This window comes from Macrotis lagotis, chromosome 1, assembly GCF_037893015.1.
Source record: "Macrotis lagotis isolate mMagLag1 chromosome 1, bilby.v1.9.chrom.fasta, whole genome shotgun sequence".
Classification (NCBI taxonomy): domain Eukaryota; kingdom Metazoa; phylum Chordata; class Mammalia; order Peramelemorphia; family Peramelidae; genus Macrotis; species Macrotis lagotis.
The window spans coordinates 269,644,839-269,657,713 of NC_133658.1; the positions used below are offsets into that span (position 1 = coordinate 269,644,839).

Sequence of the window (12,875 nt, forward strand, 5' to 3'; positions counted from 1 at the left end):
TGGAGAGGAGAAAAGAAGGGGAATAGAAATGAGGGTTCCTCCCCTTGCTGCTTGATGTGGCTAATGTGCCCCATCCCCCTTTCCTGATGCAGGTAGAGATGACTGGATGGTGCTTTCTTACTCATGCATGGTATGCAGTCACAGAGGCCTTTTTAATCCAAGCTTCATTCATGATCTTCTTGCTAAATTATCTTCGGGACTGGTCAAAACTCCATCTGTTCATCAGGTGACCTTAATTGGAATGGAAACTGGAAAACACTAATAAGAAAGGATGACAGGGCTCCAGGTGTTGAATCAAAAGTATTGATCTTCAAGGAGCTAGTTGGAAACTATTCACTTGAAGAAAAATCCATGATGAAACTGCTGATAAATCTTGAATAAGACCATGTTCATTTCCTGTGTTACCATGCAACTAACTTAGCAAATGTTGCTACTGAATGACTAGACAGAGGCCTCAGAGGTCTACTGATTATGAGCTTCTTGATAGCTAGGACAATGATTTCTGCCTCTTTGTAGCCTCCCTCAGTAGCCAGCACATATCCTTATACATAGTTGACACTTGGTAAATAATGTTGAGTCAACATTAGACTTATTTTCTAATAAGAAGAAATCCAATTTCACTATGATGTTAGAGGGTCCAACATCAGCCTTATGTGGGTGGGGTCCACAGCTCCTGAGATTGTGTTTTTGTCACTGTTTTATTCTGTTTCAGTACTTGTCTGTAATTTGAACATCTGCCCACAGGCGAATGGTGGTTCCTCAGCTTTAATTTTGTGGTTTAAACAGTCAAACTTTCCAATAAATATGCCCACCAAATAGAAGAAAATGTCAATATGTGTGGGCATAAGGCATCTTTGGAAAAAGTAACTATTCCCATGAAGCTGCCCTCATCTAATTATGTGGAGTTCAGAGTATAAGGATCTATAGACATATCTTGTCCATCATTCCTATGACTCTCTATTACTTTGAGGATCATTTGTTAAATCCTTTATTTTGCCCTTAAACCCTTCATAACCTGTATCCTTCCTTCCTTTCCACTCTTCTTATCCTTTATTCTGCCCTATAGGCTCTGTGATCCAACTCTACTAGCCTATTTACTGTTTTTCACACACAAAACTTCATTTCCACCTAGATGCCTTTGTTTTGGTTCTCCTCTTGATTGAAATATTCTCCTTTCTCATAGCCACTATTAATTTTGTATGACTCCCTTCAAGACTCAATTCAAGCACCATCTTCTATAAGAATCCATTCTCAGTCCCCTTAGCTAATCATGCCTCCCCCTTCTAAGATTATCTTGGATCTACTCTGTATGTACCTTGTATATATCTTGTTATTAATATCCATGGTTTCCTCATTAGAATGAGACCTCCTTGAGAGCACGGACAATGTTTTCCTTGCTTTGTATGTCTAACTCTTAACACAATGTCTAGCACATAGGAAATGCTTCATAAATGTGTGTTGATTGAGTGTCCTAAAATAGGCAGTGATCATTTAAACTGAAATTTACCTTTTGATTAAGCAACACTTTCTTCACTGATAATATAAATTGTTAGTATGAAACAAGATTATAAAGGAAAAATCTCTAAATTGTAATTGTAATAGCATTGTAATAACATCTACTATTATTCCATTAATATGTTAACTATACATCATTCTTAATTATTCACTCAATTAATCAACAAGGTTTTATTAATCACATTAATCATAATATGTTCCAAGTGATAGAGATACAAAGACAAAAATGCAGCAATCCCTAACTTCAAAGAACTTATATTCTATCAAAAGAAACAATATGTACATATAAGTATATGTGTATATATATATATATATATATATATATATATATATATATATTAAGTACATAAATAAATAGAAAATTTTTCCAGGGAGGAGGCCCTAGTAGCTGGGGGTAGGAGATAGGAAATTGGGGAAGACTTAATGTAACTATTATATTTGATCTTTGAAAGAAAGCAATTTTAAAAGGTAGTGGTTAGGCAGGAGTGCAACCCCAGGAAAGGGAGACATCCTATACTAAGTTATAGGAATATGGGAGATGGATTATCATGTGTGATAAACAGTGATGCTAATTTGACTAAACAGTAGAATATATCAAAGAAGAGCCTATATAATAAGCTTAAAAAGCATGTTGGAGATACAAATTCTGAAGGATTCTAAATGTCAAACAGAGGAATATACGTTTCATCTTAGAAGTAATAGGGATCCCCTTGTAGTATATTAAGCAAGAGAGTAACAACACCAAACCTGTGTTTTAGGAATGCCATATCTATATATCTACAGAGGATGGATTAGAGAGAATTGAATCAAGGAGATCAATTGAAAGGCTATTTATCATAGTTCTCAGTCTAGACAACAAGTAAATCATAAGGGTCTGAATTAGAATAATAGAATAATGGAAAGTGTGAACAGAGGGAAAGGGGAAAATGTAAGAAATATTATGGACATGTAATTATTGTTGTTGTCCTTCATTCTCAAAGAAGACCATGACAAGCAGAGAATTGAATTTAATGAGGGGGTATTGTGTTAAGTCACTGCCTCACTTTCTCCTCCAATGCCATCTGGGTGCATTGGCCAGATATAAATCAGGACGACTGAAGATGAATCTGAATGTGAGGCAATCAGGGTTAATTTACTTGTCCAAGGTCACACAGCTAGTAAGAGGCAAGTGTCTGAGACTGGACTCAACCTCCCATTCTCCTGACTCCGAGACCAGTGCTCTATCCACTGTACCACCTAGTTGTCCCACTGAGAATTTGTAAACTTCCTAATTGGTGGAAAGATATAAGAAAGACTAGAAGGAAGGGAGGCAGGAAGTGAGGAGGGAAGAGAGAGAGGGAAGGAATGAATATTTATTAATTACCTACTACTTGCTAGATTCTCTGCCAAGTGCTTTAAAAATATTGCCTCATTTTTTTTCCTCACAACAATCCTGGGAGGTGCTGTTATTATCCCCATTTTATAGATGAGGAAACTGAGGCGAGACTGAAATTAAATAACTTGCCCAGTGTCCAGCTATTGAGAGTATAGAGCTAGTTTTGAGCTCAAGTCTTCCTGACTGTCCAAACAGCTCTTTATCTTCTGCTCTATTTAGTTGCTAAAGAAGAAGGAAGTGTCCAGAATGATTGACTCCCTAACTTATGAACTGAGTAAAGCTATATACACCAAAATATTTATAGGAGCACTCCACTCCAGTGTCCCTGAATGGTTTTTTCACCATAATATACATGGGTACTTTCTCCTTTCCCCACCTTTCAGCTCCCTTCTTTGTATCATTATAATGTAAGGTCCATGAAGGCAGAATTATCTTTCTCTTTGCTTGTATTCCCAGCACCTAGCAGGGGGGTTGGTACATCGTAAGCATTTAATAAATACTTGTTGACTCAATCTGTCTCTTAGCTAGGAATTATAGACAAATAGAATTGGTGAATAAATAAACATATTATAATACAGGGATATAATTAAATATTATTATACTCAAACAATGAATAAGAGAATGCAGAAAAGCATGAGAAGACATGTAAACTAATGCAAAGTGAAAAAAACAGAACCAGGAAAAAAATAAACCCAATTATTTCACTACTGTAGATGGACAGAACAATAAAATAATTAAAATCAAATGCTGTGAAATTAAAATAGATAAATTTGCCTATAAAGAAGAAATGTGAATATATATATAGATATATAGATATATATCCCTATCCTACTGCAGAAGTGGATTATTGCAGGTGTGGGACACTGCATATAATGTGAGACTTTTTTGATATGTTGGTTAGCATTGCTGAATTGGTTTTTCCTTTTTTATTATATAACTTAACTCTTTAGGAGAAGGAGAGATACATTAGGGAAATGTACCTGATATGAAAACAAAAGATAACAATTAAAATTTATTTTGATGATAGTTAAAGAATTTATTCCCCGGTGTCCACCCTGCTGGTAATGACCTCTCCATAATAAAACTAAATTAGTTCAAAATACCAAACATAGCCTATAATTATTAGTGCCTGGCATGGAGTAGGTAATTGCTTATTTGATCACGAATTCCTTGCAGGCAAGGATTGTCTTTTGTCTCTTTTTTAATCATAGTACATATTATAGTGCCTTACATGTGGTAAATGTTATTGACTGACTTCCAGGACCCTCATCAAAGGCTTTACAGACAAAGCCTAAAAACTCAGGGTCATCTTCATGCCACAAAGGAGGTCTCAGAAAATGGACATGTTTAAGACATAGACCATTCAGATGGCACTTTCCCTTGGAACTTTGGGTTCAAATCGCAGGTCTGATGATCAGCACACACACTTTTAGAAAAATGAAGCTTCATTTCTTTTTAAAGTTATTCAATATCTAGTTTAGACTTTCACTTATTCCAACTAGTCTCTCCCCCCCTCCAATTTTAAACATATTCTCTATGTGTCAGTCATGGCTGTTTCTGGGGTCTTATTTTTCCCCCAAGTTGCTCATTGACAAGGTCTGCAAAAAAGTGAGTATACAGGCACTTGCTCAAAACCCATCCTAACACAGCATATGCTTATCATGATTATTTAATATATGTTCTAATTTAACCAGATTTTAATGTCAGCATCCTGTTACCATGTGCCATATGGAATAAAAATGTCAAAAAAGACGAGCGTGTGCATTTCAGTTGACATCGAGTATAATTATTACATATATTTATGATCCCCTTAAAAGGTTCTTGTAATGAAGTGGGAGAATGGATAAAGTACAATTGGGGAGGTTAAAGAAATGGCATTTTAAAATATATAGCTCCTATTCAACTTTGTCTCTCCCTATTTCTCCTAATTTCAGAAGAGCCTTTTTTTGGATTTATTTTAATTAGGTTTCAGTGTATAACAGCAATGCATTATACTGAGCATATCTGAGTAAGCAAAGACTTGGCAGCAGAGGGTTATACACCTGGTAATTTGGAAGTCAGATGATCTTCTGGCATGGGTGGTTTTAATGGACTTTCATTCCCATCTGTATGCTATGATGTTACGGACAGGCAAGGAGAAGTAGAGAGGAGATGCCTTTGGAACTGAAGAATATTAAGTCTTTTCCATAATCCATATTCAATCTATTGCTTAACTGCTGGAGTCATTTAACCATTTTATATAGATTTTCTTTTTTACTGAGCAAAGGATAGGTATACCTTAGAGACTGAGGCTCTCTTTTTCTTTCTCTCATCTCTTCTTAAATTATGAACTTAGTTATTTGCATTGCAATATTCAAAGAAAAACAAAAAAAGAGGTTTGTGTATAACACCAAAAACTTGTTACATTTTTCCCTTAAAAGTATGCATAAAGTTTAATAAGGTAGTAAAAAAATTAGTTTGCTTCCCCTTTTGAACTTTTTTTGTTCTCTTCTGTATATTTTATTTTATTGATGTTCTTTACTTCTTTCTGCTTCACTATCACTTCCTTAATAATTCACTCCAAGCCCCTTTTCAAACAGTAACTTGTAAGAAAACAAGTATAGTCAAGCAAATCAACACACTAGGCATGTCTGAAAATGTAGATCTTAATCTGCAAGGTTTTCCTCTTCAGAAGATCAGAAACCTGTGAATTTTTAATGAAGAGTTAACAGTTGAGCCTGGCTTCTATAGTCCAGAAGTACTCTGAGCTCCAAAGTACCATGCTCTTTGATCATGGATTAGTCAGATGTGGAATCGATTCTCCTAGCAGAATCAAGTGCAAGATTTCAAGATAGTAGCCTTCAATTCCACATGCATTTCACTTGGTAGGTTCTTTTTTTTTTCTTTCAATTTTCCCATCTCTTTGCTGGGAATTACAGATGTTCTACTTAAATGTGTAGCTCCTCTCCTGGCAGGTTTGGAGGCTGGGTGTGATTAACATCTACAGATTTGTGTGTGGAGGTTCTCGGATAAATGGAGCTCAAGAACTCGAGTAGCTTTGTTACTATAATTATTGCTGTTAATAAACCATATTCAAAACATAATAAAATCTTGACATTAAAATAAACTATTGCCAAACAAAGCCTTATTACATAATCCTACCTTGAATTAGTATCAGTTACTACTTATTCCATCCAGCCCTACTCCCCAGATTGCCTCTTTTGTTGAGAGATTAAAGCATGAGGAGAGTAAAAACACATTGACCAAAGTTTATTTATCCCTCTTAACAGTTTTGTGCTAATGATTTGTAATCAGTCTTGCTGAAACATGAATAGGAAAGGTAATGATAATTTCAAAATCAAGCTCATAATACTAACCATTGCCATATAGACTGGAATGAGTATGTTGAAGCTAAATCTTTGAAGTCCTTCTCTGAGTAGTTATTTGCTACAAATATAGAAAAATAAGCTGAGATGGATAAACCAATCTCCCTTCATGACATTCTAATACATAGAGACAAAATGAATAGAAGGGTGTGACTGCTAGGCAGATGGCAAAATCCAGTAGTGGTCCTTTGGGTACAGCAGTAATATGGACATGGTCCAATCTCCAATGATCCTCATGTGACAGAGTACCCTTACAATATTATTATCCTAGCTCTGAGCATGTTCCACTTTTATAATATGCAATATGGTATTCCAAATTGGACACACTATTCCAAATCTCTGACTAGCAAAGAGTTCAACAGGATTATTTCTTAACTCTTTGACTTAAGCTTAAATTTATGTTTGTATTTTTGGTTACTATGTTTCATCATTGACATATTGAGTTTATAGATTCTAGAACTCTAGGGTATGTAAGATGGATAGTAGAATGATCATCCTAAAACATGGGTAGAATTTGATAATATTACTCAAACTAGGTTAGAGAATATAATTTAGCTTTATAATTCAGGAAGTCAGAGCTGAAGTGATAAGTTTTTTTTCATTCTTTTGGTTGATATTCCTCAGGAAAACCCAGAAAAAGCAAACCTCTGCATAGTGGGACCTTTCCTCTGAATGAGGATTGGGCAGAACAAGCAGGTTCCTTACCCTCTGACCTGAATTCTTGGGGACAGGATAACCTCCTAGCCCCACCATCTTAGAAGCAAGTCTGTATGCAATAATCAATCAATAAATACTTATTAAATACCTTCTATGAACCAAGTACTGTGCAGACTCTGGTCTGAGATACAAGGACAAAAGGAGTTCCTTCTCTAAACAAGCATCGGAAAGACAACATGTTCATAAGGAAGCATATACAAAACAAATACCCTTAAATGAGGTGTCAGCAGTTGAAAGATCAGGAAAGATATTATGGGGCATTTGAGCACAGTTTTGAAGGAAAAGATGAGGGAGTGCTCTAAGAAGTAGAGGTAAGTCATGGGAGCTCATTCCAAGAAAGGGGAGAGCCAGTGCAAAGACAGTGATGGGGGATGGAGTGTTGTGTGTGAGAAACATAAAAAAGACCACTTTGCCTAAACCATAGAATACAGCAAAGAGAGCAATACATAGTAAAATTGGAAAGTTGGGTTGGTGTCATGTTATGAAGGCTTTTAAAAGCTAAATAGAAGAGTATGTACCTGATCTTAAAAACTATAGGAAGCAATGCAAGTTATTGAGAAAGGGGTGATTTGATCAGATCTGTACCTAAGCACTTTAGCAGATGCTTTGAAGAGGAGACTTGAACTAGAGATTCCACTTGGGAAATAGTCAAATTGCAATAGCCAAAACAAGAGAAGATGAGAGCCTGATCTAGAAAGAGGGTTGTGTAAGCAGAGAGAAGAGAGTAAATGCAAGATATTTTAGAAATATTTTAAGACAGCTAGGTGGTACAGTAGATAGGATGCTGAGCCTGAAGTCAGTAAGACCCAAGTTCAAAAAATCTGTTTTCAAGTAATTACTAGCCAAGTCACTTAGCTTTGTTTGCTTCAGTTTTCTTAGCTATAAAATGGGGATAATCATAGCACCTAGCTTGTAGGCTATTGTAGGGATCAAATGAGATTATAATTATAGCTACTTATCAAGTGATTGGCACATATTAAGCATTTTATAAATGTTAGTTTTATTATTCATATTAAACAGATTTGGCACTTGATTGAAGATGAGGAATAAGTGAGAGTGAGAAATCAAGCATCATAGCATGTTTGCAAACCGGGTTAATTGGAAGTTTGTAGATGTCTTTAACAGAAACAGGGAAGTCAGAAAAAGGAAAGGATTTTGAGGGGGGAAACAATGAGTTCTATTTTAGATATGTTGAGTTTGAAATATCCATTGAATATACAGTGTGAAATATCTAATAGATAGATGGAGATATAAGACAGATTAAGTGAGATACAAAAACTGGATAAAGAGATTTGGTTACCTTCTACATAGAGATGATAATTAAACCCAGGGGAGTTGCTGATTTCACCAAGTAAGAGAAGTAGAAGAGAGTCCAAGGCCTAGTCTTATAAACCCAGTTAAGAGTATAATATGATAGAAGAAAAAGAAAAGTAGACTGAGAATAAAGAGTGAGACAAGTAGAAAAGAAAACCAAGAAGCAATGTTCAGCAAACCCAGGAAGGAAAAAGGATCCAGGAGATGACACTTAACAATGTTAAGTACTTTAGAGAGATCAAGAATGATGAGTACTGAGGAAATCTTAGTTGTAGTGATTTAAAGATCATTAGCAACTTTGGAGAGAATAGTTTTAGTTCAGTTATGTGGTCACATGCTCTTCCTGTACCCAACTTCTCTCCTCCAAATGAAAGAAAACCAAAAACTTTGTATCAAATATGCATAGTCAATATGTATTACCTCACATGTGGTAAGGTGACATCATGGATAGAGATCTGACCATAAAGTCAGGAAGACCCAAATTCAAATCCAGCCTCAGAAACTCACTAATTATATGACCCTGAACAAGTCACAATATCTCTGAGTTGGTTTCCTCAGGTAGAAAAAAAGGGTAAAAATAGTATCTTGGTAAGTATACCAAAAATAGCACCTAGGTAAACATCCAATGATAGCTCAGTGAACAGTGCTGTACCTGAAGTCAGAAAGACCTGAATTTAAATTTGAACTCATAGACCCACTAATTGTATGATCCTGAGCAAGTCTCTCTTTGCCTTAATCCTCTGGAGGAGGGAATATCAAACCACTCCAGTAACTTGGCCAAGAAAACCCTATGACAACAGAGTCCACTGGGTCATGAAAAATTAGACATGACTAAGACAAATAATCAACTTCCCTGGTTTTTGTGAAGATGAAACAAGATATTTGTAAAGCACTTAAAATACTTCCTGCTACATAGGAGCTGCTTAATAAGAGCTTGCTTCCTTCCTTCCTTCAAGCAAAAGGAATCTATCTATATATTGGGCACATCCAAAAATATATTTCATTCTATACCTTTAGCTCATCACCTATATATGTGAATGATACTTTGGATTCAAAGCAATAAGTTACTCAAGTACTCAGGTAAAGAAGAGATGGTACTGAACTGAGCCTTGGAGGAAGACAAAGATCCTGAGGGATGGAGGAAATCTTGTGATCAGCATAGTTCAGGGCTTGAGGAACACATAAGGTATTAGTCTTTTTATTTGGACCCGAATAAAAGAGCAGGTGTTTCTGTAAATGTTCTTCCCTTTTCAGTGGGAGTTGAAGATGGTAATATTGTCTTGGAAAATCCATTCTTGGTAAAGAGAGATCTGATGGTGTTTCCTAGCAGTGAGAAGCCCCTGAGATCTTCATCAGTTTGCTGGATTTGAAAAATTAAATATCGGATCCTTCAGAGGGTGGCGTCCTCAGCTGGAGCTAGACCACAAGGCAATATATCCAATGAATCAGGCTATGGTTGCTCCTACTTGGTCCCCACCCCATCCCAGGAATAGGCTCCATTGCTCTTGTGGAATTGTGGTCTTATTGAATAGGCATGAAAGGCCAAGAGGCTCTCTGAGAGATGCTCCAGTGGCAAGCATCTTAAGTGGAAAGATAAGCATTCTAGACCTGCTCTGCCTCCATATCTTGCATGACTTTTCAGAGTCTCAATTTCCTTAGTTCCCTTTTAATCCCCAAAATGGGATTAATAATCTCTGATCTATCACCTTCAAAAGGCTATTATGAGACTGAAGAGAGAGCATGTTTATGAAAGCGTTTTGGGAATTGAAAGTTGCTGACCACACATAAAGATCACATTAGGCCTCTCATATCATGGAGAATCATAGACAGGCAGTCATGTGGGACCCCAGTACCCATCTAGTTTAATGTCTGAATACACAATGGTCCCTTCACCACTTCTTTGAATAGATGTGAACTAAGAACTCCATTCTTAAATATTCCCTTTTTTGCTGGTTGGTTTCATTACTGAACTTTTTTCCTCTTCTTTTTTCCCCCTTTGTTATAAAGTATTGTTCTCCAGAAAAAGAAAAAGCAAGTTACATTTCCTGTGTAACTAAGATAAAAAATAAAGCGGTAAAAAAAATTTTACCTTTAAATTTATTTCATTTTAAAATTATATGAATTTTGAAATCCCCTCTTTCAACATATCCAGAGTCTTCAAGGTTTTTCCTGAAGGCCTCAAATGAAGCTCATTCTACTCTGGGAGAGCTGTAATTATTAAATTAATTTTCTTTACTTTAAATACTTACAATGTCCACCCATAGCCCTATTGTCCCTCCTAAGCAAAATAAGCCTCTTCCAGAAGGCAGTCCTTCTAATACTGGAAGACAGCTATTCTGACTGCGTTATATATCTTTCTACAATGTATTATAATCATTCATGAACAAGTCATCCCCACTACTGAATCATAATGTTATTGGAGGATTCATTGGTTTCCCCAGTCATGACTCTGACCCTGGAATGCGGATATAAAAAGAAATTGCTATGGAAGGTATGGCTACAGGATGAATCTCTACCTGCTTTACTATCACCCATGAGTAATCTAGCCTCTAGCTTGACACACCAGTGAACACATGGGCAGGTCAAAATAAAGGTCAAGAGGAAATATTTTGAAAGTGCAGAAAAGTTATATATGTGTATGTATACATGTATACATACATGTATGTATATGTATAAGCTTACAGGATTTAAACATTTTAACAAGTGCAGAAAAGACTACAAAATTTGTTTCCAATTACAGTATTTCCCTGTTCTCATAATTCCTGCATCAATAATAGGGACAGGATTTATTTACTTAGTGTTCATCATGGTCCTCCCCTCCTCCCCAAAACATAAGTTCCTTGAGGTCTCCTATTCCATTTTATCTTTGCATTTCCAGTACCCCACCCAGTGCTTGGAATATAATGGATACTTAATAAATATTTGTTTACTCATTAAGTCCTAGTTCAGCACCATGCTAGTCAAATTTTTGTGAGTGTTAGTATTATCTTTAATATTAAATTGCTTCATAACACATAAGATTTATTAAAGTATTTTCCTTATAACAGTCCTGTGAGATAAGTAATGTAAATGGTAATAACTCATTTTATAGTTGAAGAAACTAAGATACGAAGATTAAGTGTTGGGCCTATGGTTATACAATTAGTAAGCATAAAGTTAGAGTTTTATTTATTTATCAACTCCAGTTCCAAGTTTCCTTCTACCTCACTGTTGCTAGCTCTTATTCATGATGATAAGATAGTCTGTTAGATCCCAAGTTTGTCTTCCTACTTGGGAGTATTACAGCTATAGTTTGACTCAGTTTCTCCAACCAGTCAATCTCTTTTCCCACCATCCTTCCTACAACCTATCTCTAAAAGCTGCTTCAGTTTGGCAAACTTTAGTACTCTTAGTCGGTTGGAACCACTGACAAATCCAAATTAGAGGAAGCATGTAAAGAAAATTCTCTACATTACCTTCAACTAGATTCAATAAGTGAAACTGTTAACAAAGTGTTTGCCCAGTACAGATGTTAGGGAGACCAGATTAAATAAGAACAGAATGATTCGGAATGTCAGCAGTATTATGATAATGGATGTTTAAAAATACTCCAAAATTGGAAGTTCCTTAAGTTTCCACATTTTCTTCTTTAAGTTATTTAATTTAGAAATTGTTGGCTAATAAATGAGAAATTAGCCCATTCCCTATCTGCTTTTTTTTTATTCAATCAGAATTAAGAGTTTGAATGAATGAGGTTTTTAATATGCAATCGAGTGTGAGTGACTCAAAAGAAGTTATGGTACTCCTCCACAGTCTTAAGTCTTAATCTGTTGGCTTCTACATCCCAAGAAAACAGCTCCTCATCTTCATACCCCCCCAGCCCCTACTCCCCATTAGTTTGGTTATTCGTGTGTGTGTGTGTGTGTGTGTGTGTGTGTGTGTGTGTGTGTGTTTAACAAACACCTCTTTGCCTACAGACATTTAACTGCTTTAAGAGACAAATTTATCTTATAGGTAACAATGGGGTCTAATCATTAGTTCTCCTTCTCTGAATAACATCATCAGATTATGCTCCTTTTATTTTTTGGAAGTCACTGTTTTAGATAACCAAAGGGGACCTGCTGTTCCCACATTAATGCAATCTACAAGACATCTTTCTGTTTCACTGGCAAACCACTCTCCTTCCACAGACACCAGGAACTGCTAATTAACTCTCCATTATGATTTTTAGCAAAGTAAAGCAATATGACATAATTCAATTAAAATGACAAAAGGAGTTTTTGCCTTGACATATGTTTCCCCCTGTGTTTTCTCCTGGAAACCAATGCTGCCAAGTAGGGGCTCCACTTCTGCTCACTTAAGCAGGGAGAGTATGCCCATCGTGAAGCAGGCACTCACCATGATGTAGGCACCCTATATCAAGAGATGGAGGGTTCTTTGTCTATTTCCCAGGGGTAGATGAAGCTAAGATTTCTGTTAAGCAAACCCAGCAGTCTTCTTTTTAACTCCAGTGGAAAGTATGTTTATTACTAAAGACCAGGTAACATCAGTTAAATTATCAATCTTTCAATTCAGATAAATATTTTTTTGTCATAGAATACAGCTTTAGA

The 12,875-nt window shown here is 36.0% G+C and overlaps 1 long non-coding RNA gene across 3 annotated transcripts in view; it reads left to right on the forward strand.

Annotated features, from left to right (window-relative positions):
- The window catches only part of LOC141504968 (uncharacterized), a 93,674-nt gene that overhangs the window by 40,461 nt on the left and 40,338 nt on the right, over positions 1-12,875 (forward strand). For 2 of the 3 annotated variants that reach the window (XR_012473515.1, XR_012473516.1), the window contains one exon: positions 93-1,567. The exons of the other annotated variant lie outside the window; for it this stretch is intronic. This is a non-coding gene — a long non-coding RNA (uncharacterized LOC141504968). Of the gene's footprint in view, positions 1-92; positions 1,568-12,875 lie in introns of those variants that run through there. 3 annotated transcript variants of the gene reach the window in all.